The following is a 27,971-nucleotide window of genomic DNA, read 5'->3' on the forward strand; positions in this document are numbered from 1 at the left end:
TTTTTATTCTTTATATATTTAATTTATTTTATATATATATATATATGTGTGTGTGTGTGTGTGTTTATATATATATATATGTATATATATATATAACCTATTTATCCTAGATATGAAATCCTTATCAGAGATATTTGATACAGATTTTTCCCCATTCAGTCAGTCCCTTTATTATCTAGTATATTAATTTTGTTATTAGAGAAGTTTTTCTTTTTCATGTAATCAAAGTTTTTTTATCATTTGTAATTGCCTTTATCCCTCGGTTTGGTTTAGGATGCGTCTCCTACCCATAGCTTTGAAAGGTGAATGATCTGTTTCTTCTCTATTTTTTTTAATGGCATGATCTTTCGTATCCGGTAACATATTCACGTAGAGTGTTTTGGTCCAAACCTAATTTCTGTCAGACTGTTTTCAAGTTTTCCCAGAACTTTTTCTCAAAGCATTCTTTCTTTCTAATTTATTTTTCAAGGGGATCACATGCTTGATTATACTGCTAAATTCTTCAGTAAATGAAGGATAGCTAAAATATGTGATTGTGTTTAAATGAACTTGAAAACTGTTGCATAAACAAAACCAAGATATCTAAGATAAGAAAGGAAGCAGTTGACTGGGGAAAAACATCTTTGTATTAAGTAGATCCACTAAAGGTTTGCTATCCAAGCTATATAGACAGTTGATGGAAATTTATAAGACCAAAAATCATTCAACAAAATACAAGTAGTAAAAGGATATAAACAGTTCTCAAAACAAGAATTACAAGCTATTAAAAAATCATATGGAAGAATACTCAGATTTTCAGATCTGAGCCTTGACAGTAGATAAGGTATAAATGAAAAAGGAAGGCATTTCAACCATGAGAGGTGGCCCAAGTATATACATAAAGGAGCTAGCTAGTAGGATAAATTCAGAGAATAGCTGGCATTCTGATTGAATTAAAATGTACACCTTGAGGCTCAACCAGTAAGCATTTCTTAGATGCCTACTGTGTGGCAGACACATACTTGGTGCTGAGGACACAAAAGCAAAATGGTGCAGTCTCATGAAAAGGGGTAATTTTGAAATGAGTCTGAAAAAGATGGGTTGGAATCAAATAGCAGAGCACTTTAAAACATCAGTTTGTTCTAAAGTCCATAGGATATTCTTGAAAGCATTTGAAAAGGGGAATGATATGACCAGACTTGTAGGAGCAATTATTTTTGTAACTGTTTTAAAAAAAGGTTGGTTTGTTGATTAGAGAGGGGATAGATTAGAAGGGAAGAACTAGTCCATGACATTATTAGGATAGCTTTGGTTTTAAAGGTGATCAAGACCTGGACTAGATTGGGAATAGATGCTAGAAATGTTGTGACAGTAGAAATAACAGGATTTAGCACTGAATGAATGAAATGTTAGAGAAATAAGAGTCAAAGGTTATGCCTAGTTTTCACTTCTGAGCCACTGGGAGTATAGGGTGCTAGTGCTATTAACTATAAGAAGTTTGAAGAATGGCCAGACTGGGGGCAGGAGGAAGATGATGGTTCAGTTTTAGACATGTAGGCTTTTGTTTAAACAGTGGGATGTACATATGGAGAAGCAGGATGTGTGAAATTGAAATCTGGTGACTAAGTTGAGGTGGGTTATATTGATTTGAGGGTCATAGGTAAAGAGGTGATGATTGAATCCATGAAAGCAGAGCCAGAGAAGTGCAGTGTTCACAGTTAAGGGGTGTTCAACAGGATTAAAGATACAGAAAGATCCAGGAGGATGAGGATGGAGAGAACATTGTCAGGTTTGACAAATGAGGTCATTGATGACTGTTGATAGAGTAGTTTCAATAACATTGGGAGATCAGAAATCTAATTATGAGGGATCAAGGACTGAGTGGCAAATGAGACAAAGACTCTTCCTTCTAGGAGATCAGTATCTGGTATCAAAAGGAAAGGAAAGCGGAGAGTAATTGATTTGAGAAGGGGCAAGATTAAGGGAATTACCTTTTGTTTTGTTTTAGGACTGGACCTTGGCTATGTCATGAGTTCTCTGAACCTCAGGTTAATATCTGTAAGGTAGTTATGCCAAGCCTTGTGCTAAGTGCTGAGGCTATATCTACAAACAAAACAATCCCTCCCCTCAAGTATCTTGCTTACATCCATTTGAACAGGAGAAGACGACACATAAAAGAGAGTCAAAAAAGAGGATGGACATGGGTGGCATCATGGTGTAGAGATGACTAAGAAATAGTTTGGAGTCACCTTTCAGAGACTGATATTCCAGGAATAGAGTTCAAGGTTATTATGGGAAGAGGATGAAGGTGACATAATAGGGAGATGCCTAGGCAGTCACTTCAACCCTCTGGAGCTCAGTTTCTTCATCTATAAAATGATGCAATGGGATTAGATGCTTTTAAATTCCCTTGACACTATATATCTCATTGGTCCCTAGCAATAGTTCTATGGAATATACTGCCAGGGCGGGGATTTTTAAGTCCATTTTACAGCTGAAGAGATTAAGAAAGCTATATTCTTTGACCAAATACTACAGTTAAAATTATTATATGCACAGACCAAATAGCACAGGTAGTAAGTAACCAAGCTTGGAACTAGCCCATGATGCTTTTAACACAGAAATACTTTACCCAGAATACCATAAGGCCTGGCCTGCATTTATTTCTCAGATGGTTAGATTTTTTTATATTTAAAAAACAAAACTAAGTCATTCTGACCTTGGCCAAATTGTTTCTAGTCTGTTGTCTCACCTATAAAATGAGGTTAATGTCACTCACATATCTTTCCTGGGGCCATTTTGAGGCTACATTATTGAATGTATAAAAAATTGAGCCTTCTGACTCTTACACGGCCTTAGTTGTAAGTGGGAAACACTCCCACAGCCTCAGTTGTGTCAGTCTAATGCTGGAACCAAGTAGCAAAAATGACCACAAAAACAGCATCTGTAGCAGAGACAAAAAAATCTCTGACCTCTCTGCAGGGCTTTACAAAAAAAAAAAAAAAAAAAACTTTGTTCCCCAGGTCTTTTTACATTAAAGACTTGGGACAGACTGAACCTCTCAGTTACCATGATCAAAAGAAAGTAAAATGCTAGAACTAATGGAATGAAAAGTATTGGGTTTGATGGGGACACTAGTGAGGTGCTGCTTGTTTCTTAGGTAGCTGAAGCGGATTCTTTTTTTCTAGAAATAATAGTATAGCTCTTGTCCTATTATAATCAGTTAGCAAGTCAGTCAAATGGCATTTTATTAAATACCTAATATATGCCAGCACTGTGCTAAATCCTTGGGGATACAAAGAAAGCTAGATATATGTTCCCTGCCTTCAAGTAGCTCACATTCTCATGCTTTATTTTAGATAACGTGCAAACAACTATGTATATATAATAATGATGATCATGATGGTATTTATAGAGAGCTTCAAGTTTTGCAGAGTGCTTTACAAATATTTCATTTGATCCTTATAACAACCATGGGATACAGGTACTATTAAAATTCACACTTTACAGGTGAGGAAACTGAGGCAGATGGTGCTTAAGTGACTTATCCAAGGTATGTCTGAGACTAGATTTAACTTCTGGTCTTCTTCACTCCAAGTCTAGTGTTCTGTGCACTGAAGAACCTAGCTACCATAGTGCATCTTACAGGGAAGGCAGTAGAGGGAAGACAATAACAAAAAGACCTCATACGGAAGGTAGAATTTGAACTGAGTCTTGAAGGAAGTCGAGTCAATACCATAAAAGAGCCATTTTGGAACATCACCCCAGTCCCAGTCTGAAAGGCTATAAATCTCCAGGACATATAGCTGCACAGGAAGTCAGTTTGATACTTTGTGTCCCATGGACTATATTTTACATGGTGTCAAAAGAGCCAGTTGATAGACAGTCAGAGCTTGCCTGTTTTGAATATTCATGGTAGCCTGGCTAAGTATCCTTATTTGGCTAAATCTTCCCATTCGATCAATCAAGATAATGGGATTAGTAGGGCCATGGAAACACAGATTGGCTTTGATTAAATGAATTGAGTAAAATCCTTCAGAAAGTGAATTCCCTGTTGTAATTTTCATTCTGGAAAAAATGCTGACATTTCCTGTGTCATTTGTTGGAGATGTTGTGAGTAATAATTTGCCATATGACTTGTGTACAGTGGGATATAAGCTCTTTACATTTATATGTAAGTTTCAGAATGAGATTTTCTTCTCAACAGCCTAACTGCTATAGTTGGAGTCTTTGAGGTAGTATTTTTGGATCATATGCCAATAATCTAGGGATTCTGTGACTTCATCAATATAGATGTTAATTCCAACAAGGCAGTTTACAACTCATCCATTCTTGCCCATCCTGTGCTGCTCTTGGCTATATCCTCTCATAAATTTGCTACAAGGGATCCACCCACCCTGGTCTTGACATCATGAGAAAACTCATGGATTTATCTTTTGTTTCTCTCAACCCCATGGTTAGTCCATTTTTCCCTTGGTATATTTCCTTGATGACATTGTTTACCCGGTTTTTCCTTCCTGAATTCCTATTTGCAAATGATTAAAACTTGTTCTCACCTACTGTGCATCTCTTTCCATTGCCAACTCCTGTCAGATTGGCTAGAATGACAAGGAAAGTTAATGTTGGAGGGGATGTGGGAAAACTGGGATACTAATGCATTGTTGTTGGAACTGTGAATGGATCCAACCATTCTGGAGAGCAATTTGGACCTATGCCCAAAGAATTATTAAACTGTGCATATCCTTTGACCCAGCAGTGTTACTGCTGGGCTTATATCCCAAAAAAATCTTAAAGGAGGGAAAGGGACCAACATATATAAAAATGTTTGTGGCAGTTCTTTTCATAGTGGTAAGAAACTGAAAACTGAGTGGATTCCTATCTGTTGGAGAATGGCTGAATAAGTTATGTTATAGGAATATTATCATTCTGTAAGAAACGACCAGCAGGAGGATTTCATAAAGGCCTGGAGCGACTTACATGAATTGATGCTAAATAAAACGAGCAGATCCAGGAGGTCATTGTACACGGCAACAACAAGATTATATGATGATCAATTCTGATTGACATGGCTCTCCTCAACAGTGAGATGATTCAAACCAGTTCCGATTGTTCAGTGATGAAGAGAGCCATCTATACCCAAAGAGAGGACTATGGGAACTGAGTGTGGACCACAACATAACATTATCACTCTTTCTGTTATTGTTTGTTTGCATTTTGTTTTCCTTCTCAGGTTTTGTTTTTCTTTCTAGATCCGATTTTTCTTGTGCAGCAAGATAACTGTATAAATATATATATACATATATTGGATTTAACATATACTGGACTACCTGCCATCTAGGGAAGGAGGTGGGGGAAGGGAAGGGAAAATTTGGAACAGAAGGTTTTGCAAGTATCAGTGTTGAAAAATTACCCATGAGTATCTTTTGTAAATAAAAAGCTATAATAAAATAAATTTGACAAAAAGACTTTATTGAGCACACATCCCAGCTACTGAGCTAAGTTTTGGGGGACTACACTTGCATAAAATATGTGGCTAGGGAACACACGTGGAGAGTGAAACAAGGAGCCAGCATGTGTGTGTGGAAGGCAATTCATAATTTCTATGCTGCAGGTTTACTGATGTTTTCCAGGGGTGGTCATTTGGTCATTTCCGCCAGGTCTTCTCCCTGCTGGTCTTGTATTCTCTACCTAATGATGCTCCTCAGTCACATGCCTGCCCTAAATTTTGCTCAGCTAGACACTACTCAGCTAACTGAGGCGTCATTTCTGCTGGGTGCTCTGCTGGATGTTGCTGTCCCAGCCCCTTCTTATCCATACAGAGATTCAGTTGGAAGTTCTGCTGCTTTCTACTCAACTGGATGCCTCCAAAAGCCTCCAGCTTTTGCTTCAGCTAAAATCATTGGCTACCTCTACCAAAAAAGAAGAGTGTCACAATACTCTTTTAGCTTAAAAATGACGTCATAAGCTTTTTCTTGCCAGTGTTCTTTCAGAAAACACAGAAGTCCTTGTCTCAGTCCAGTCAATGTCTTCCTTATAGAAGAAGACTTTCTACATTATGGAGAGAACTGAAGGTCCTTGTGGGTTTGGTGATGGGTCCTCTCATCTCTTTAGGAGATCGTCAGCCCATGGGCCAGAATATTTAAAACAAAGTACAGACTAAGCAGCTAGTGCCTTACTGCTCCAGTGTCTTTCCTTTGGATCACTCTTCCTGGGCCTGAAGTGTCCATGAGCAATCCAATTATGAATTGTAGTGAGCATTCCAAATGCCTCCAAATTTTAATCCTGGAAGGCTCAACTACATACTACATAATTGAAATTTGTCTAATAACTACAAAATGGTTCTAGGACTTGGGCTTCACGGTTTTCAAACCCCAAATCTCTTCTTTTCAACTATAGATAAATGAGTAAGTACATGGGGGGAAAGCACAGAAACATTGTCAAGAGACAATGCTCTTCTATTATCTTCTATTATCTCTTTTATCTTATTAGCCATATTTCCTTGCTTTTTCATATCGTATCATAATTACATAATTGTGAGGCTGCTCCACTCCATTGCCCCACTTGGTTCCCCCAATTTAGGGAACCCATAAATTGAATGCATCCATCATGTCAAATGTTAGCGACAGATGTATTTCTTTGCCATGGAACACAAATTATCCAGTGTCTTCTTGCAGATTCTGTCCAAGTGTACATGGGAATATCCCTGCCTGGCTGAGAATATTGTGATGAGGAAGAGGCTTTTACTCCATCCTCAAAAAAGGCCCCCGGAAAGAATCATATTGAGCAGAATGCTGATTTGACCAGGAGGAAATTTTTCTCTTACTGGAAAATCACAAGAACTAATTTCCAATATATTACACCATTCAGGAAAACATCATCTATGCCTATAAACCAACAAGGAGAAGTGTGGTTAACTAGTATACACATCTCCAAACATAATACTTTGTCCCTCAAAAACCATTACTGTCAAAGATGTCAACTAGCATAGTAAGTAAGTAATTATTGATTGGCTAGCTCTACTTTGGAAAATTAATCAGGCATTTCAGGGCTTCCAGTATTCTGACATTATCCTGGAAAAGTGGGGAGATCTGGCTTGAGGTAATGCACAAGATCTTATGACTTAATTTGCTGGCCCAAGTAAGCAGTCCTTAAGTTTCACATGATCACATGGAATCATCTGACAACTATTTGTTCTAAGCACCAATAGGCTAGAGGCAATTACTATGAATTCTTCTAGATAGGATAGAGGCAGGCATAATCACAGAGGACTTGAGTCCTGGGATCTACTACTAGCAACTGATTTCCATCAATGTTGGACAAATGGGTTTCTGTGTAAAAATTACCTATAAGTGGGACATATAAAATTTCTCATCTCTTTACTCAAGGGTAGCTACGCAGTACAATTGGCTAGAGCTCGGGGCTAAATTCAGAAAGATCTGAGTTTAAATCCAGCCTCAGATATACTAGCTATACGACCTTGAGCAAATCACTTCACTCTGTTTGCCTCAGTTTGTTCATCTGTAAAATGAGCTGGAGAAGGAAATGACAAACCACTCCAGTATCTTTGCCAAGGAAATTCCCCCCAAATGGGGTCATGAAACTGAAGAACAACAACAACAAATATTTTTACTTCCCTCAAGTGAACCAAACCAGACTGCAAAGGCCACCGGGATGCAGAAGAGTCCTAGGCTTTCTACTTTTGACTAAGAAGATTGTTGAGGGAAGGAAACTGGAAATGTCACACTAATAGAGCCTCTTTAAAGCTGAGGAGTAAATTATCTATTATTGGAAATGATGTGTTGGAAATTATGCAAAGACTTCTTGTTGTTATTGTTCAGTCATATCCACCATGTCTGGCTCTTCATGACTCTGTGGATCTCTGTCCATTGGGTTTTCTTGGTAAAGGTACTGGAGTAGTTTGCTATTTTGTCCAGTGGCAAACAGAGATTACATGACTTGCTCAAGTTCACAAAGCTGGAAAGTTGCTGAGGTGGATTTGAACTCAGATCTTCCTGACTCCAATCCCCGCTCTCTATCTATTGTGCTAGCATGCCATTGATTAGCCATATTTCAAAGAAAAGACTATCACTTCATGCTTCCAGGAGAAAGGGTTCCCATTTCTCTGGTTTTTTATTTAGAGAAAAACCTTTATTAAATGCTTAGCTTGAATAAGGAGCTTCTCAGGGAATAGGAAATAAAAAGACAAAACAATTTCAAGGAGCTTACATTCTGTTGAGGAAAAGACAGGAAACACCTAGATGTGCCCCATGGCTACATGGCTGAGGCCAGCACTATCCTCCCAAGCACTCAGATTAGCAATCTCTGTGTCATGCTTGATTCCCAACTCTTAATGCACTCATCTAGTCTGTTGTCAGATCCTGTTTTTTGTACCTTCCCTACATTTCTAATGTGCACCCTTTCTCTCTGCTCATATGGCTGTCACTAGAACAGGTCCTCATCACCTTGCCCCTGAACCATTGCTAATTATTTTCTTTACTCGGGTTATCCCGCAGTAACTCTATTCCCTATTGTACACACAAGTACCAAAGCAATTTTCCTAAAGCATAGCAGGAACTTGTCATTCCCTATATTCACTAAACTCCAGTGATTTCCTGTTATCTTCAAGATGCCTTTTCCCGAGTTCAAACTGCTTGAACCTGGGCAAGTCATTTCACCCTGTTTTCCTCATCTGTAAAACAAGCTGGAGAAGGAAATGGCAAACCACTCCAGTATCTCTGCCAAGACAATCCCAAATGGGGTCAAAAAGTACTGGACATTACTGATAAACAGTCGAATTAAATGAAAGTTAAAGCCCTTTGCAAATCTGGTCTCTTCCCTTTATAGTCTTCTAACACTTTATGCTTTAGACATGCTCTACATTCTGGTTATACTGGCCTACTTGCTCTTGAACATTGGATTTGTGGGTCACAGGCCTGGGTTTAGATACTGGTTCTTGCCATTTACTGCCTGTGTGTTCTTGAGCAAATCACTTAACTTCATCTGTAAAATGAAGATGTTGACAGAATGACTTCTGAGGCTTATTCCAACTCCAAATTTCTAATCTTTAATCCTATGATGTTGTGAATCTAAAGTATATTTCAGTGTTTACAGGAAATAGTTGGGTTTGGTAACATTTTTTAAAAGTTAACATGTTGTTGTTGTTCAGTTGTGTCTAGCTGTCTGTGACTCCATTTGGGATTTTCTTGGCAGAGATACTGAAACAGTTTGCCATTTCCTTCTCCAGACTCATTTTACTGATGAAGAAACTGAGGCAAATAGTGAATTGATTTTTCCAAGGACACACAGCTAGGAGGTATCTGAGGCCAGATTTGAATTCACAAAGATGATTTCAGGCCAGTCTCTCTTATCTACTGCAGCACCACCTAGCTGCCATTAAGAATCATGTGTCGTACATATGGGTGTGTGTGTAAATATACATATACGCACACTCAAAACCATATATGGATTTATGATCACACTCAGATTAATGTAAATTTAGGATTTTTAATAGACGCAGCCTCCTTGACTTTTTTTCCCCAACACTCTTTTTGATTTGAGGGGGCTAAGTTTTAATGATGCTACCTGAGTGTCAGTTCATGGTCCCCGAGGGCACACTTAAATCAAACTCAGGGCAGTCCAATCACCAAGCCATGATTTATTGTCACTGCAGCAGCTCCCATGGGAAAGGGGAGTGGGGCGAGGGAATCACCAGAGCATTCTTTCTTTAATAGCCTTGGCTTTAGTTTGCTCAGTGTGATTCTCAGTCCAGTGCAGGCATTCCCCTGTAACAAAGGCAGAGCTATATTTTCAGCCATCAGCTGACATTTTGAGGTCGACTCCATTTCTTTTTAGGGGTGTCTTTGGTCCAAATGAGGAGTCTTAAAGGGTAAACTGTGGCTACTGGCCTATTGCTGAAAGGCTTTCTTTATTTTATCTACTTAAGTTGGCAAATTCTATCTAACAAGTTTTTCTCATTAATCACATTTATATAAACTTGAAGGGCTCTTATAAGCATCTACATTAAAGCAAGTCATAAAAATAAAAGTTTTCATGCAAAAGCTCTACATATGTCTGCCAGCTCCTCACCATCAACACAAATAAAGGATTATAGTTAAGGTGCAACAAGCAACATCTTCTGTCCAGCTTTGGGCTCATTCACTGATTGATTTGGGAAAGTTGTGTGATGATCTGCTGTCAACCATTTTCTGGTGTGTTCTTTCTTTTTGAAAAGTCCCTCTAAATCCATAAAAACAATATTGCCCCCCATACCACTTCACAAAGAAATCAAATTTTAAAATTCAGACCCTAGAAATCATGGGGGATTTAATCTCAGGCAGCTTCTAATAGTGTCTTCATAAAACCCAGTTGCAGGTGAAAGATTTGAGCTATCAAAAAATTATCACCTAGTTTCCCAAAGAAATTCTCCTCAAAGACGGCTTATATCCCACAGATCAGTTAATATTTATTGAATTTCTACTAGGTACAAGGCTTTGTGCTGTATGCTATTTCTGTCCTGTTATGTCCATATAATGTCAGGCTATGCACCCATACAGGATGACAATATGACCCGAAAGGGTCCTATATGAAGGACAAAATTGACTTTGCTGTAACATAGCAAAATAGAATTCTAATCTTTGCCCTTAGGAGGACTTGCTGTGTGACTCACATTGTCTCTGTGTTCTAATTTTCTCAGCTGCAACATTTGGACATTGTGACAACATTTGTCGTACATATCCCTGAAAGTACTAAGAAGTGGAAAGGCCAAAGATGAGGCTTTTTAATGAGGGAAGGATTTCACACCAACACTTCGAGCCAGGAAGACAAGAGGGGCTTTTAATTTTTAAAAATATATTTTCTTGATAACTTTTTGCTTTTAGATGGTATTCATTCCTGTATATACTTTTTTCTCACCGCCCCCAACATATATATACAATGAACAAAGAAAACCTTTTGAGCAAAACCAACAGATGTAGTGACCCTTTCTGATAGTGTGTGCCTCTTTTGGGGAAGGAAAAATTCATTTCATCATCTCTGAAGCCAAGGTTTGTCCTTCCAATCTCTCAGAGCTTGATTTTGTTTTAGCCTACTTTTTGGTTTACATAATTAGCATCATTGCCTATGTCATTTGCTAATTTTACTTCATTGGTTTCTACAAGGTTTCTTTTGTTTCTCATGATTCCTTGTGTTCATCACTTTTGACTGTGAATTGGATAATTGTTAAAGGCTAGAACTTTCAAGTGCTTCCAGCCTCTCTAAACTTCTATTCTTTGGGGGTAGAGCAGGACAGAAGGGTCCCAAGCAGAGGGAGACCCAGACAATTGCTAAGGACCATAGTTGGGCGAGGGCAGTTGGGAACTGCTGGTTCAAATATGGAGGTTAGCAGATCTAGGGAGTGGTCATGTGATGGTTGATTCAGTGAATAGGTGTTGGAGGCCAAGGCTTTCAGATTGAGGCATCTCTGACATTCTACTCTGCTAGCCAGATGGGACATGAGTTTGGCTTGGTTTAAACCTTTTTTATATTTTAATGTAATTTTAATTTTCTTTTACTTTCTGTTCCAGATTTTCTCCCTCCATTCCCATCCCCATCTCCCACCCACTGAAAGAGCACAAAATCCAACATTACTACATATATGAAATCATGCAAAACATTTCCATACTTACCATGTTGGGAAAAAAAGCAAGAAAAATAATGAGAAAAAATATGCTTGTCCATTCTCAGAGTTTATTAGTAGTCTTTCTGGAGGTAGACAGCATGGAGTTCAACTTAGATAAACAATTCTCCATATTTTTTCTCCTTTTGATAAATGGAACAAAACCTGGAGACAAATGGTATGCTTTAGAGGGCCACTGGACGAAGTGGGTTGTTTCAGCCTCAGGATGACATCTTTTAAACTAGAGATGGCGAGGAGGCAACACTCAGTGGACAGGAGTAAGGAGAATCCCTCATCTCTGGTTCATTCCATAGGCTGGGTAGAGGGTATAGGAAATTCAAGTTTTCCTTGGGGAATCCTGGCTCTAAGATTTGAAACATGAGAACTTGAAGAAAGGCCAAACATCATCTAATTCAAAGGTTCACTAAACTTTGATTCAAGAAGCATTTATTAAGTACCACTATGTGATAGGTATTGGGAAGACAAAAGAACCAATCTCTGTCCTTATGGAACCATTCTTTTTGGGGGAGGGGAAGCAGGTCAGTGAATATAAAAATATATAAAGAATAAATATATAGCAACCTCAGGGAAAGGGCAGAGTATGTGCCAAGACACATTATGGGAGAGACCTGCATCTCCTGTAAATTGGTTCGCATTCTACAGCCTCTGCACAACAGCTCAGGCAGGGCTAAGGAACTGAGTGGGAAGGGTGGGGAGTATAAGGGAGGAGGGTATAGGGAAAAAGCAAAACCTAGTTTTAATTTTATTCAATCCCAGCCTGCACTTCATTGTAAGGAATTTCCAATGTGAAAACTTCCACTGAAGCAGATTTTCAGTTCTATGCATTTTCATTCTGAAGGAGCTGACTGAGGCCCTGAGAGCATAATCACACAGCTTATTAGGTTTCTGAGACAGTGCTTAGACCCTGGTTGTCCTTACTCCAAGGTCATCACTATCTATTCACGGTACCAGTTATCTATCTATATTGACTTTATATAAGTTTAATTTATTTGAGAAGTAAGGATTTAGGGCATAAAGGTTTGTCACGAGCTAGAGGTTTTTTAATCAAACCCTAATGGAGTACATGGAATTCAAGTAGAAAGGGAACGCCTTACTGTCTGATCCTTGTTGGGGACTGGGTACAAGGCTTCCATCTTAGGTATTAATAACTGACCAGGGCAATGTCCTTCTTTTTTGCTTCCATTCCATCTTAATGGGAAAATAACATGCATTCAGTGTTCCTTTAAACTGTGCCCCAGTTTTCAAAGCAGTTCCTGCCACTATGTTCTTCCCACTGTGGTATGAAGATCTAGCCAGGATGATGAAATTTACAGGGCCCTCCATAGTACTTTTTCTTGGCAAAAGTAGAAAAAACTGTCTCCTACCTTGGGGCCTTGTGTCAGCCAGCCCAATTTGCTTTAAAAAGTTGAATCTGGGTGACTTTTCTGCTGCATTCTTCAGTGCCAAAGTTGCTGGTGATGGCTCTGGGTGCTGCCATCCTCGCAGATTGTGATAAAGTCAGCAGTATAGGAGAGACTCTCTTTCACTAGCACTGCAGGGGAATTACAAGACATGAAAAGACTGGTTAGGAAAGGAAGTGATTGGTACTGGCTGCCATTAAGCCAAGAAGAGGAAACACAATCCAACCTCTTTTCTCAGCAGGAGTGTAGCTGTGATAACTCACCATGAAACTGATACCACCAATGTACTTAAGCCCATTCTTTTTCCTTTTCTTCTCAGGTAGAGCCTCAGCTCTGATCAGCTGAAAAATTGGACATAACTCTGGCCAACAAACCTAAGAATGGAAAGTCTCTTTAATTAAAGAAGATCCTTCAAAAGGTAAGAAATCGATGTTTTCAAATTCATGTATCTACACTATTGGGAAATACCAGGCCAAGGAATTCAATTACCTTGTAAAAGAGGTAAGAAAAAAAAATGATGGTAGATACTTCATACTTCGTTCTCTAACCACTGTGGTAGGAGCTTCTATTTTATGATAAAAAATTTCACATAGGATCTAAATTTTTTTGACACCAGTCTAGCGCCAGAAGAATCCCTCAAAAAATGGATAGTGCCAGGTATGCCCATGTAGTTTAAGACATGGAGAAGAGAGACTAAGAAGTTCTAGGACTCCTGCATCAGGACTTTTTCTGGCCATGACTGTGTTGGGATCAGAGTAATTCAAGTGTTTTATAGGAATGTGTGGTTTATAGGAAGGTATATAAGTGTGTGTATGAAGAGGATTGTCCACTGTGTCTCATTGGTTTTCCTAGGTCCCCTGGAGAGTTGTCAGTCACCTAGGAATCTGGAAGTTTCTAGCTTGGAATGTCCAAATATAATGTTTTTGTAAATGAGTCATTTCTGAGAAGAGGCAGGATAGAAGGGAAAGAAGATAGTGGGTTAAAGTTGGTAACTTAGCTAGAAAATAATCTGTTGTCCAGCACTAGGCAAAAGACATTTTATGACACTACACCACTTGTGCTCCCAATAGACATAATGAACCTGTACTCCATACCTGAGGAGGCTTTGGTTTCATTGGAATGAGATTCATGACAATGGTGGGCCTGGCAGAATTGCCCTGACCTATAACCTCCCTCTCTAGCTCAATTTAAGCTAGTACTTCCCTATTGAGGTATCTCAAAGTTTCTGTAGAAAAATGTTTTGAGTAGAGGAAGAGGTCAAAGAACTGTATTTATTTTTTGTTTGCTGCCATCTCTTTTCCTCTTCTCATTCTAAAATACTTTTGAGATTATAGCTTATCTGGATTCTTCTAGAATTCCTGGGAAGTCTCCCCACCTCTTTGATATTTGATAAGTATGTTTATTTAGAGCATTTTTCAGAGTTTATACCGAAGACCTTTTGGCTGATGTTCATTTGAATTAGGATGAACAAGATGGGTTTTCATAATTAGTCAATATAATGCTTAGTGTTTTAATTGTCTCACTACTAGATCTAATTGAAATGTCTTGAAACTATAATCCAACAAATGCCCAATTTAAAGCTTTTTATTTTCAAAAAAAAGTCTATATATTTTCTCATTTTGTTAAAATGAACCTGTTGATTTACAATCTATTCTAGTCATTTGCCAGAGTTATATTTTGTTAAGTTGCCATCAGTAGTAAATTACTGGTATTTAAACATTGTTTGAAGAGAAATAAAGGGTTAGGTTATTACAAGCTTCTGGTCACATTGTCATCAACCAGTCAATATGATTTTGTTTTATGGATGTTTCTGTTTGTTGTTGTTCAGTCATTTCAGTTGTGTCCAACTTTTGGTGAGCCCCTCCCTCCCCCGCTTTGAGGTTTTCTTGGCAGAGATACTGGAGTAGTTTTGCATTTCCTTCTTCAGTTCATTTTATGGATGAGGAAACTGAGACAAACAGGATTAAGTGACTCACCCAGAGTCACACAGCTTCTAAGTGTTGGAGGCTGGATTTGAACTCAGGAACATGAGTCCTTCTGCCACCAAACCCAACACTGTACCCACTGCATTATCTCGTTGTCTATGTTTCTGTTTAAAGACACCTTATTTAATATATTTATTATAGATAACTAATGATATGTAAATTTCCTCTTCCTTTTTCTGGATATACCATATTGTTGATTGAGTAACATTGAGTTTACAGCCAACAGCACTTATACCTGAACACTGCTTATATAACCTATTTTCTCAGTAGGGCATATCACAGCCTTCTTGGGCTTACTACATAGCACTTCAGCATTGTACTCTGGAGTCATTTTAGATAGAAAAGCACAAGCAGAAAGCACAAACATGTGAAATATATGGCACTAAATTGACAGCAAAAAAAAGACACTTGCTTACAGTATAAAACCTAAAACAAGAAGGTGAATGTGACTTTGTTCTACTTTAACTGGAAATTTTAAGGTGCGGTAACTCAAATTTTTTGCTACTCTGCACATGGCTGCAAATAGCAGGCAAAGTTATCATTAGTTTTGATTTTGGGGTTACAAATGCATTTTATTGAATAGGCAGATTTGCAAATATGGAATTAGTGAGCAATGGGAGTCAACTATTTCCAGTCAGTCTTGTTTTTATGGGAATTGGGAAGCAAAAAGCTTTCATTGCCTAATAACTCTCTAAAATAGATATGAGGATTTCCCTAATGATTATTGTTTGAAACCCTATTTAATTCCTTCTCCTTTCTCCTAAAATGTTTGACATTACCCACAGGCATTGCTCCAATGGGATAATGTTGATTCAATAATATCTGCATCTATGATATTTTCTTCTCTCTGTTACCTGTGTTTCAAACAAATATTTTCCATCCATTGTAACAATAAGCATTTGAGAGTAACTTTCAGCCATCCACTGTTTAGTACTGGGACACAAAGAATACTAATTTTATTTACTTTGCTAAGACTGTGATTATACTTTTGTAGATCCTTAATCTGCCTGGTCTTCCTACCTGCCATAGGAATCCACTTTATCATAAATCTACTTTTAAGTTGAAAGGAAGTAATTAAACAATCGTTATGGAAATAAATTCTTTCTCTTTCTTGAAATTATTTCTGGAATAATTATTAAATATATATTTTCCCTCTCATTTGGCCTAAATGATATTCTGTGTTATGGCGAAATAGCTTATCTTTAGTTAATATCAATGATTATTATGTGACTCTATAGCCAATCTTTTCCAGAATTACAAGAAAGGGCTAAGTAGGATGAAAATCCCAGTATGTTTGATTTCATATAAAACTCATTTCCCCAAGGGATCCTAGGAAACAAGGGGTTAGTTGAGTCAGGAAGACTTTTAGCTGTTGGGAATCTAGTGAACATGGTTGAGAAGTAGAAATGAAGTATATCACTGATATGTAAAAGACTTCATTTTGTCCTTCATAATTATGGCTAATCAAGAGGTGGCAATGGTGCCAAGATGTCACCCGATCTTTCTGTAGTCACAAAGCTTCACGTCAATCTGGTGCTGAGCATTCATAACTACTATAGAGGCAAGTTCCATCTCTCTACTAAGTCAGCCAAGGACCCTGAGCCGCAAGATCTTTTGGAATAGCAATCACAATTGCTGACCAATTAGATTCCACAGACGTATAACAATGGCACAAGACTTCTTGCAGTTGCAGGAACCCCAACCCACCCATCCTGCTTCTGACACAGGCTTGACATCTTCCCCCAAATCAGCTCCTGTAGAGAAGGGATAAGCTACCCCCACTAACTGACAACTACCTGCCATACATAGGGCATGTAAGAAATACTAGCTGTAGCAGCAAGGCACCCTGGGGAGACCAGGATGGTCAGATCACTCTTGCCACCTTGCTGACTGTCTGTCCATGGGCATTGATAGAGACAGTCTCAACATTCTTATCCCAGGAGCCTTGGGAAAAACAGCTCAGTAAACCCAGCCATCATTCTGGGAAGAACCTCCTGTGGAAAAGTAGCCTGGCCTCAGCTCCTGTAGGGCCTACAGCTCAGCTACTAAAGACCCAGAAAAAAAAGTTTTGCCCCCAAAGTCTCTCTTTCCAATGTGTAATATCTTTGTATCTAGAGTGCTTAGCATAGTTCTTATAATGCAGAAAGTTCTTTCTGAGAAGGTCCTCAGAGAGAAGGTCCTTCAGGGAAAAGATCCTCAATGAGCCCTTAACAACTTCAGTCCCTAAATAGAGGAGAAGGGGAATGGGGAGGTTGACGATGATCATAGGGCAAGTTGAGTCAAACGTGTTGTTCTTTGTCTGCACTGTGGTCTTTATCCAGGAGACGTCCCTTCTCTCCTGCAGCTTTCTTCTTGTCCCTGAAACTGTGACCAGGTCTCCTGCTCCCTTATGACCAACCACTATTGACCCTTTCCACCTAGAAATTCCGCCCAGAATTAGTTACGGGCAATGGAGTTGCCTGCCAATGCCAGCTACTCCCAGTTTCAGGAAAGAATCTCTTATAATCTCTGACCAGTTATCTGACCCCCTTAACTTAAGCTCTCTGGGCTGAGAGCTGCTGTGCTGACCCTAGTGCTCCCGACCTCTCCTACAGACCTTTCAGCTTGGCTTGGGCTTTTAAAAAGTCTCCCTCTGATCTGTTGTTGACTCCACTGCTCCAAAATTTGATTTGAGCTGTAATTTTAATTTTAAAGTTATTTGGTAGTAAATGTTGGGAGAGTTCACCTGGATCACAGGCTCCTGTTGGTTAATTTTAATTTAATATAATAAAAAAATTCCTCATCAGCCCATTCCATGTCAACCTGGGTACTGGTCATGACCTGACATATATTAGACATTACAAAACTAAAATGTAGTTTCCCAAAGAAACAGAGACACAGTGAGGGCCAGCAAAGTTCCCAGTGCTAAGGAGGATACGTGGTGGTTATTTCAGAGGAGAAAAGGAAGGTTCTGAGTAGAATGAGCTGGAAAACCCTACAGAAATCATCACCAATGACTTCAGTGTTGAATGTCTTTGCAGGAATTTGGAAAGCATGAGTGGAAGTCATTCCCCACTTCCTTCTCCTTTGATGTGGCCAAGAGTAATAACTATAATGAGAATAAATTCAGAGACATCATGCCAGATGGAAATCAAAATGAAATGGAAGGAACACAGGATAATACCAGAGACTGAGTATACTTTCTGCTCTAAATATCAGATACAGGACTATATGAGCAGGTGGCTCTTGGCCCAAAGGTTCTGTCTCTCAATAGGCCCTCAGCATACACACTGTTGGAGCCTTCACTCTGTTGGACTGCTCTACAAGCCTGTATGTCCCTTCTACATGTGACCGAGCAGGTCTAGTGCTGGTCACTGTAATTTGGGGATTGATGAAAGGTGATAGCATGGACTACCCTTCAGCTCCAAGGAAATGGAGGTGACTAGAGCCCTCCTTACCTACCTTATTCTTGATTCAGTGAAATTTTGAACTGGAAGTACACTAGGGACTAACTAGTCTAGCTTCTCTCCTTTTACAACTTAGCTTCCCAAAAGTCACACGACTTGTCCAAGGTCACACTGAAAGTCACTGAGTCTATCCCCATGACCCTCAGACAGCTTCAAAGCCCAACTCTAGAAGATTCTGAAGATATTGCTTCCTTTTGATGAAAATAATTCATCCAAGTTTCATCCTGGGCTCCATGTGAAATCTGACATGAACATCTCTGCTCTCAAAGGTATAGGATAGGATTGACACCTGGTGGTCCTTAGAGACAAAGTGGATCGAACAAGCACTGGACCATGTGGGCAATAATAGAAAGATCCCATCACATACAGGGTACAGATACTTACTTAGCTACCTTATGTTAGGGGAGAGGTGGTAGTGAAACTTTTAACAGGACAGATCAGACCCTTCCCCAGTAAGAAAACTTTACATCCTTTTTATACTTAGAGGCAGATCATGTTTTCACCAAGAATAATGGTAATGGCAATTTTTAAAGCCTTTCAATCCATTTCCTTGGTGATATAGAGACCAGAACACATAATGTTAGATGACAACCAACAGAGATGTGCCCTTGATTTGCCTCATTAAGTGTCCCTAGGATGATGATATCTGTGACTCTCTTCCCCCTACCCCCCTAAGCATGTGTCAAAATGAGGTTGCCTGGTGGAGCAGTGGGTAGTGTATTGGTCCAGAAGTCCAGAAGGGCTGAGTTTGAAATCAGGTCTCAAAATAACTAGCTGTGTGATCCTGGGCAAATCATGGGATAAATAAACATGGGATAATAGTAACTACCTTCCAGGATTGTGGGGAAGAACAAATGATATATTTATTAAGCATTTAGTCCTATGTCAGCACATAGTAGATGCTATGTAAATACAAGTTATCTGGCTTCAAGGGGATGAAACCCTAGGGGACTTGCAGAGGCAAAAGTGTTGCAACCATGATTTCAGAGTTTTGAACAAGTCTGACCTCTTGCCTTCTGGAGATCTCATTCAGTAATTGTGACAGTCCTCTATTCGTAAAAGAACCTAAATACCAGATCATGTTTCAGCCCAAAGGAACAAGGTGTAATTTAGTCCATCTCTGATTTTGTTTTTTGGGGGGAGAAAATTTTTGACGTTTTGGATTTTCCCTCCAAGATGGGAGTCTTCAAGAAAGTTCAGTAGCCTAAACCCTGTGTTTTGTGCAAAAATGCAAGCAGAAAAGATCTATAGGGCAACAATGGAAACAAAAGAAAATAGGTAGGGTGTGATAGAGCTTTCTCTTCTCACCCAATCAGGTTTTCTTCTGCTTTTCCATGAAGTGTAATGTGTTCAGGGCAGTGTTCACCTTAGCTAGTTCATTAGCCCAAGTGTCATACAGCTCCTGGAAACTACCTCTCCTCCCATCCCTCCTTCACTCCCCAGCATTAAGCTTAAAATTAGTCCACTTCCAATAAGATCCCCTGCTGGGCTAGAAGCCCTTTGCCCTGATGGAAAACTATCATTTTCTTACTCCATGTGGTCCAGATTTGTCCCAGTTTGAGTTCTTGCCCTTAGGAGGGACCCCTAGGATCCTTTTTTTTCTTTTTAATATTTTTATGTTTTAGCTACAGCCTTTGGCAGTAGAATAAGAGGAAGAACATTGAATAAAAGGAAAAAGGTCAAATCAGGTAGACATTCCTCATCCTCAGCTTTCTATTGTAGAAGCGGATTATCAGACACACAAGGTGGCTAGGAGTGGGTAGGGACCCAGCTGAGCTGATAATGGAACATGAGAAACTGAACTTCTGATGATTTGTGGAGTAACTTGTCCTCTCTTACAAATATACCCTCTCTTCTGGATCCAGATTCAGATTTAAGAGATGGGTTCCTTTGAGCAGTAGTTTGTTTCTGGATATGAATTCATTTTGTCAGGTATTCTGGGAATGCTTTGTTGTCCCCCTAGTTGGGGAGGAATGGGGTGGATACTTCGATGCAAATCTACCTACCTCTGCTGTGCTTCTTGGTAGATGATAAAGACCTAGGTTCCTGCTTCTCTGGGTCTGTTTCTTTCCCAGTCTATGGCACACTAGACTGTGTGCCTAACAGCCAGAGACCTAAAAACAATATCTGAAATCCTATGGAAGAGTATCTGGTCGAGCTAGTGAAAGCAGGTTGTGGTACCCAGATTTTGTGGTTGGTGCAACTGCTGCACAAATATGACTTCATCAGTGATCTAGTGATTCCCTCTGGGGCAGCTGGGTACTCATACCACCTGCAGAAAGAGACCCCAATTCATAAACTACTGGCAACTGTTGTTTGATAAAGCAGAATAACCTCTGCCAGATTTCAAGGGGAGGAGAGAGTATTTCTGTCCTGCTTACATCCTACAGGTCTGTCATATATTAGTCCCTTTATATTGATCTTGAAGTGATGTGGTTGAAAGAGCTCTATGTGTATGTGTGTGTGTGTGTGTGTGTGTTTATATGTGTGTGTTTAATACATGAATGAAGCATTTAAAAAATTTCCTGAAGTTTTTTTTTCAAAACATATGCAAGGATAATTTTTCAACATTGAGCCTTGAAAAACCTTGTGTTCCTACTTCCCTCCTTTTCATCTTACCCCCTCCCCTATATGGCATGTAAACCAATATACGTTAAGCATGATAAAAATATATGTTAAATCCAATACAATTATTTTGCTGCACAAAAAAAAAATTAGATCAAAAAGTTTTTTTAGTTACTCATACATATAACCTGTAAATAAAAGGCTATTAAATAAAAAAAAAGAAAGAAAAAAAAGTTTTTTAAAAAATGAGAAAGAAAATAAAATTCAAGCAAACCACACCAAAAGAGTGAAAATACTATGTTGTGAACCACATTCAGTTCCCACAGTTCTCTCTCTCTGGGTGTGGATGGCTCTCTTCATCACTGAATAATTGGAACTGGTTTAAATCATCTCATTGTTGAAGAGAGCCATGTCCATGTCATCGTATAGTCTTCTTGTTGCCATGTATAATGATCCCCTGGTCCTGCTCATTTCACTCAGCATCAGTTCGTGTAAGTCTCTCCAGGCCTGTCTGAAATCATCCTGCTGGTCATTTCTTACAGGACAATAATTCCATAACATTCATCTACCACAATTTATTCAGCCATTCTCCAGTTGATGGGCATCTACTCAGTTTCTAGTTTCTGGCCACTACAAAGAGGGCTGCCACAAACATTCGTGCACACACAGGTCCCTTTCCCTTCTTTATAATCTCTTTGGGATATAAGCCCAGTAGTAACACTGCTGGATCAAAGGGTATATGCACAGTTTGATAACTCTTTGGGCATAATTCCAGATTGCTCTCCAGAATGGTTGGATCTGTTCACAGTTCCACCAACAATGCATCAATGTCCCAGTTTGCCCACATCCCCTCCAACATTCCGCATTATCTTTCCCTGTCATTCTGGCCAATCTGACAGATGTGTAGTGGTATCTCAGAATTGTCTTAATTTGCATTTCTCTGATCAATAATGACTTGGATCAATTCTCTATATACTTTAGAAATGAGACCTTTCATTTCCAAAATATATAGAGAATTAAATCTAATGTATAAAAAATCAAGCCATTCTCCAATTGAAAAATGGTCAAAGGATATGAACAGACAATTCTCAGATGAAGAAATTGAAACTATTTCTAGTCATATGAAAAGATGCTCCAAGTCATTATTGATCAGAGAAATGCAAATTAAGACAACTCTAAGATACCACTATACACCTGTCAGATTGGCTAAGATGACAGGAAAAAATAATGATGATTGTTGGAGGGGATGCGGGAAAACTGGGACATTGATGCATTGTTGGTGGAGTTGTGAACGAATCCAACCATTTTGGAGAGTAGTTTGGAACTATGCTCAAAAAGTTATCAAACTGTGCATACCCTTTGATCCAGCAGTGTTACTACTGGGATTATATCCCAAAGAGATTATAAAGAAGGGAAAGGGACCTGTATGTGCACGAATGTTTGTGGCAGCCCTTTTTGTAGTGGCTAGAAACTGGAAACTGAATGGATGCCCATCAGTTGGAGAATGGCTGAATAAATTGTGGTATATGAATATTATGGAATATTATTGTTCTGTAAGAAATGACCAGCAGGATGATTTCAGAAAGGCCTGGAGAGACTTACACGAACTAATGCTGAGTAAAATGAGCAGGACCAGGAGATCATTATATACTTCAGCAACAATACTATATGATGACCAGTTCTGATGGACCCGGCCATCCTCAGCAACGAGATCAACCAAATCATTTCCAATGGAGCAGTAATGAACTGAACCAGCTATGCCCAGCGAAAGAACTCTGGGAGATGACTAAAAACCATTACATTGAACTCCCAATCCCTATATTTATGCCCACCTGCATTTTTGATTTCCTTCACAAGCTAATTGTACAATATTTCAGAATCTGATTCTTTTTGTACAGCAAAATAACGGTTTGGTCATGTATACTTATTGTGTATCTAATTTATATTTTAATATATTTAACATCTACTGGTCATCCTGCCATCTGGGGGAGAGGGTGGGGGGTAAGAGGTGAAAAATTAGAACGAGAGGTTTGGCAATTGTTAATGCTGTAAAGTTACCCATACATATAACCTTTAAATAAAAGGCTATTAAATTAAAAAAAAAAAGAATTTAGATGCTAAAAAAAAATAGAAATGAGGCCTTTATCAGAACCCTTAAATGTAAGAATGTTTTCCCAGTTTATTGCTTCCCTTCTAATCTTGTCTGCATTAGTTTTATTTGTACAAAAAATTTTTAACTTAATATAATCAAAATTATCTTTTTTGTGTTCAGTAATGATCTCCAGTTCTTCTTTGGTCACAATTTCCTTCCTGAATGAAGCATTTTTAATAACTTGTTTTATGTGATGTTGGTCAAGCATTGAGATTACAAATAGAATAATAAGGCTATCCTTGGTCTCAATGTTCTTAAATTCTCATTGAGCAGACAACTCTTGGGGCTACAACTGACCCTTATGGTACAATGGCAAAGCAGATGTTAAGGCCTCTACTTTGTTGTTTCTACTGATATAATCATATGCAGTCCTGAGGTTGATCTATTACTAGACCTTCCTTCTGCATTTCCAGAAAGGGTGTGCTGGAGTTTACAAGACATAGTTGACTTTCATCATGTCATCTGGTTATGGATTACCCACCTCTCCAAGACCTCCCCCCAGCCCATTACTTCCAAAGGAATCTATGTTAAGCCTAGAGTGTGTATTTCCAGGAAGACTCCCTGCTGTCCTCCCTGCCCGATCAGGTTCCAGTTTTGGTTTTTGTCCTAGTGGCTTTATGTCCTTGTTTCCCTCTACCTCCACTACCCTCTCCTCCTTTTTCTCTTCCTCCTATCTTCTCTCCTTTTTCCCTCTACTCTGCTGGTCATCTCTCTCTCTCTCTCTCTCTCTCTCTCTCTCTCCTCTTTCTCTCTCTCTCTCTCCCCTATGTCCTCACTTCTTTCCACTCTCCTCCCTCTTTCCCTCTTTTCTCTTCCTCTTTCTTCCATCTTCTCCCCTCCCTTCTCTCCTTCCCTCAAGTTCCCCATTCCTCTCTCCTCTCCCCTTTTCCTCCCTCTCTTTCTCACCTCTCCCATCCCTTTCATCCTTTCTCCTCCCTTCCTCTTCCCCTCTTATTCCATCCCTTCCCTTCCCTCTCTCCTTTCTCAGTCTCTCTATCTCTCTTCCTCTTCTCACTTCCTCTTTCCCCTTCCTCTTCCTTATTTTCCCTCCCCTCTTCCCACTCTCTTCTCTCCCCTTCCCTCTTCTCTTTCCTGTTACATTTTTCCTTCTCTTCTCCTTCTTTCCTTTTTCTCCCTCCCTTACTTTGACAAAGTGAAATGAACAAAGTTCATAAAAAAGAACTTGTCTCAACCCATGATAGTGTTCAATAAGGATTCTGAAAATCAAGTAAGAGGTAGAGGAACAATTGGGAAGGGAAATGACAGTGATGCGAGAAAATCCTAAGAAATGGCTGAGTTTATCTTCTCAGGAATTCCCAACTGCCCAGAAAACTCTCCCCAAGATGCCTCGCTTAAGCTTGGAGAAGCTGTTCCATTGAGACCCCCTGCTCTGCTGGACGCTAACTAGTCAGAGGGAGAAAAAGCTTCCCATGTAGTCTACCCTGCCTTGGCTGGTTCCACTTTTAGTTTCTGTCCTTTCAGTGTGATAAGTTGGCTCATAGGAATTGATCATTTCTGCACTGCTTCCTTTCTCTTCCCTTTCCCCTTTCACTTCTCCTTGCCCTTCCTCTTCCTGTGGCCCTCTTCCTTTTCCAGGATTCCCCTTCTCGTACTCCCCCTTCCTTTTCCCCTACCCTTCTCCTTCTCCCCCTTTCTTTTCTCTTTCCCACTTTCCCTTCTCCTTCTTCATTAACTCTTCCTCTTCTCTCTTTCTCTTCCCCTTCACCATTTTCTTTCCCCTATATTTTCACCTTCCTCCTTACCTTTTCTTTTCCCCTTTCCCTTGCTCTTTGCCTTCAGCTCTCTTCCTCCTTCCCTCTCTCACTCCCTTTTCTCTCTCCCTCTTTTCCTCCCTCCTTCTCTGCATCCCTCTGTCCCTTCTCAGTCTCCCTAGTTCTCTTCCTCTTCCCCCTTCTTCTTTCCCCCTTCTCTCCCTCATTTCCCTTCCTCTCACCTTACTATCTCCTCTCCCCTTCAATCTTCTCTCTTCTATGCCATTTTCCCTCTCTCCCCCTTCTTTTTTTTCTTCTTGCTCACTTTGACAAATTCAAAGCTCCTACAACCAAAGTGTCCAAGAAAAAAACAGGAACTTGTCTCAGGCCATGGTGGTGTTCAATAAGGATTTGGGAAATCAAGTAAGAGACAGAGGAAGAATCAGGACAAGAAATGACAGTGGTGCAAGACAATCTGAAAAGTGAGTTTGTCTGCCTAGGAATTCCCAACCTCCCAAAAAAGGAAGGTCTCTTCAGCTTGAAATGGCTCATGTTCGACCCCCTGATGTGTGGACTGTAACTAGTCAGAGGGATAAAAAGGTTCCCATGTACTCCACCTTAGCTGCCTTGGCTGGTTCCACTTTTAGTTTTTGTCCTTTCAGTGTGGTAAGTTGGTCCGTGGGAATTGAGCCTTCCTCCATAATTTCCATTCTCTTCCCCTTCCCCTTTCCCTTCTCCTTCTTCTACTTTTTGCTCATTTCCATTCCCCTTCCAGTTTTCCCTTCCCTCTTCTCCTCCTACCCATAACCCTTCCCACTTTCCCTTCCTTTTCAGCTTTTACTTCCCCCTTCTCCAACCTTTTCCCCTTTTCCTTCCGCTTTGCACACCAGCTCCCTGCCTCTCTTCGTGTCTCCTTTCTCCTTCTCCCTCTTTCTCCCTCCCAACCTCCTCTACCCTCCTTGTCTCCCTCCATCTCTCCCTTCTCAGTCTCTCTTCTCCCTTCCTCTTTCCCCCTTCTCTCCCTCCTTTCCCCTCCCCTCTCCCCTCTCTCTTCATTCCCCTTCCCAATTCTCCCTCCTGTCCCACTTTTTCCTTCTCTCCCCATTCTTTCCCTTTTCTTTCTTCCTCACTTTGACAAACTCAAACCTCCTACATGCAAAGCATGCAAGAAAAACAGAAACTTGGCTGAGGCCATGGTAGTGTTCAATAAGATTTTGAAAATCAAGTAGGAGGAAGAGGAACAATTTGGAGACAAATGATAGTGATGCAAGAAAATCCTAGAAATGACTGAGTTCATGTGCTCAGGAATTCCCTGGCTTCCAACAAACCCTCCCCAGGTAATCTCTCTTAACCTTGGAGTGTCCCATGTTTCAACGAGACCCCCTGCTGTGCTGGACACTAATTTGTCAGAGGGAGAAAATAGTTCCCATTTACTATTGCCATGTCTGGTTCCACTTTTAGTTTCTGTCTTTTGAATGTTGTAAGTTGGCACATGGGAATTTAGCCTTCCTCCATTGCTTCCATTCTGTTTTTCTTCCCCTTTCCCCTTCTCCCTCACCCACCTTTTCCTTTTCCCTCATTTCCATTCTCCTTTCATTTTCCCTTCCCTTTAGCCATTCTCCTCCCCTTCCACTTTCCCCTTTCCCTTGTCTTTTGCCTTCTCCCTTCCCTACCCCTTTCCCCTTTCCCCTTTTCCTTGAACTTTGCCTACCAACTTCCTCCCTCCTTGCCCCTCTCCATGTCTCCCCTCTGCTACCTTCCTCCTTTCCTTTGCCTTCCTCCTTCCTCTCTCTTTCTTCTTCCCTCCCTCTCTCTCTTCCTCCCTCCCTCCCTCCTCAGTTTCCCAACTCTTCTTCTTCTCCCTTCTATCCCCTTTTCTTTCCCCCTCTTCTCACTCTCTCCTCTACACTTCCCTCTTTTCTCTGTCCCACTTTTTCCTTTTCTCCCCCTTCTTTCCCTTTTCTCCTTCCCTCACTTTGACAAAATCAAAGTTCCTCCATCAAAAGCATCCAAGAAAAACAGGACCTTGGCTGAGGCCATGGTAGAGTTCAACAAAATTTTGAAAATCAAGTAAGAGGTAGAGGAACAGTTGGCAAGAGAAATGACAGTGATGAGAGGAAATCCTAAAAATGACTGAGTTCATGTGCCAAGGAAGTCCCCACCTACCAAAAAACCCTCCTGAAAAAACCTCTCTCAAGCTTGGAGAGGCTCATGTTCGATTGAGACCCCCTACTGTGCTGGAAACTTACTTCTCAGAGGAAGAAAATGGCTCCCTTTTAATTGACCCTGCCATGTCTGGTTCAATCTTTAGTTTCTGTGCATTCACTGTGATAGGAATTGATCCTTCCTCCATTGCTTCTCTTTCAGGAAGGTGAGGGCAGTGGAAATTGCCCTTCCACTTCCACTTCTCCTTGCCCTTCCCCAAGGGAGTGATTTTTGCCAAGGGAGGGTTGAGAAGGTCAAGGGGAGAGAAGAACTGGGCCCATGGAGTGGCTGAGCTCAGCAGGTTCATTACATACAAAGTCTCTGAAAAGCCACAACAAATGTCTCTGACAAGGAGGGCAGACCCTTCTGACTGCACAGAGACCTTGTACAGCAAAGCCTCGGTGACCTCCATCTCATAGGACAGCTTCACTCTTAAAACATAGAAGTACAATCCTTTTATGGATCTGTTGAGTCCGTGGTCAGGTGGGATAAGAGGCTTTTCCCTGTTCACCAAACCAGACCTTTCTTCTACTATTCCAGAAAATAGAATATGTTCTAGTTAACAGGGGTCCTCAAACTAAGGCCCGCAGCCAGATGTGGCAGCTGAGGACATTTATCCCCCTCACCCAGGGCTAGAAAGTTTGTTCATTTAAAGGCCCACAAAACAAAGGTTTTGTTTTTTACTATAGTTCGGCCCTCCAACAGTCTGAGGGACAGTGAACTAGCCCCCTATTTAAAAAGTTTGAGGATCCCTGTATCTAGAAGATGCAGGGCAAGGCCAAGTCCAGTCAGGGCCTCTAGCCAGGAATCACCCACCTCTCCACCTCCAGTCACTCCCCAGGGGGTCTGTGTT

At 40.1% G+C, this 27,971-nt stretch overlaps 1 long non-coding RNA gene across 2 annotated transcripts in view; it reads left to right on the top strand.

The window, feature by feature from the left end:
• Positions 1–13,371: 13,371 nt before the first annotated feature.
• Positions 13,372–27,971, top strand: part of LOC116420217 — a 44,298-nt gene continuing 29,698 nt past the window's right edge. For both annotated transcript variants that reach the window (XR_004230505.1, XR_004230504.1), the window contains exon 1: positions 13,372–13,471. This is a non-coding gene — a long non-coding RNA (uncharacterized LOC116420217). The remainder of the gene's footprint in view (positions 13,472–27,971) is intronic.

The sequence above is a fragment of the Sarcophilus harrisii genome, chromosome X, assembly GCF_902635505.1.
Source record: "Sarcophilus harrisii chromosome X, mSarHar1.11, whole genome shotgun sequence".
In the NCBI taxonomy this organism is placed as follows: Eukaryota; Metazoa; Chordata; class Mammalia; order Dasyuromorphia; family Dasyuridae; genus Sarcophilus; species Sarcophilus harrisii.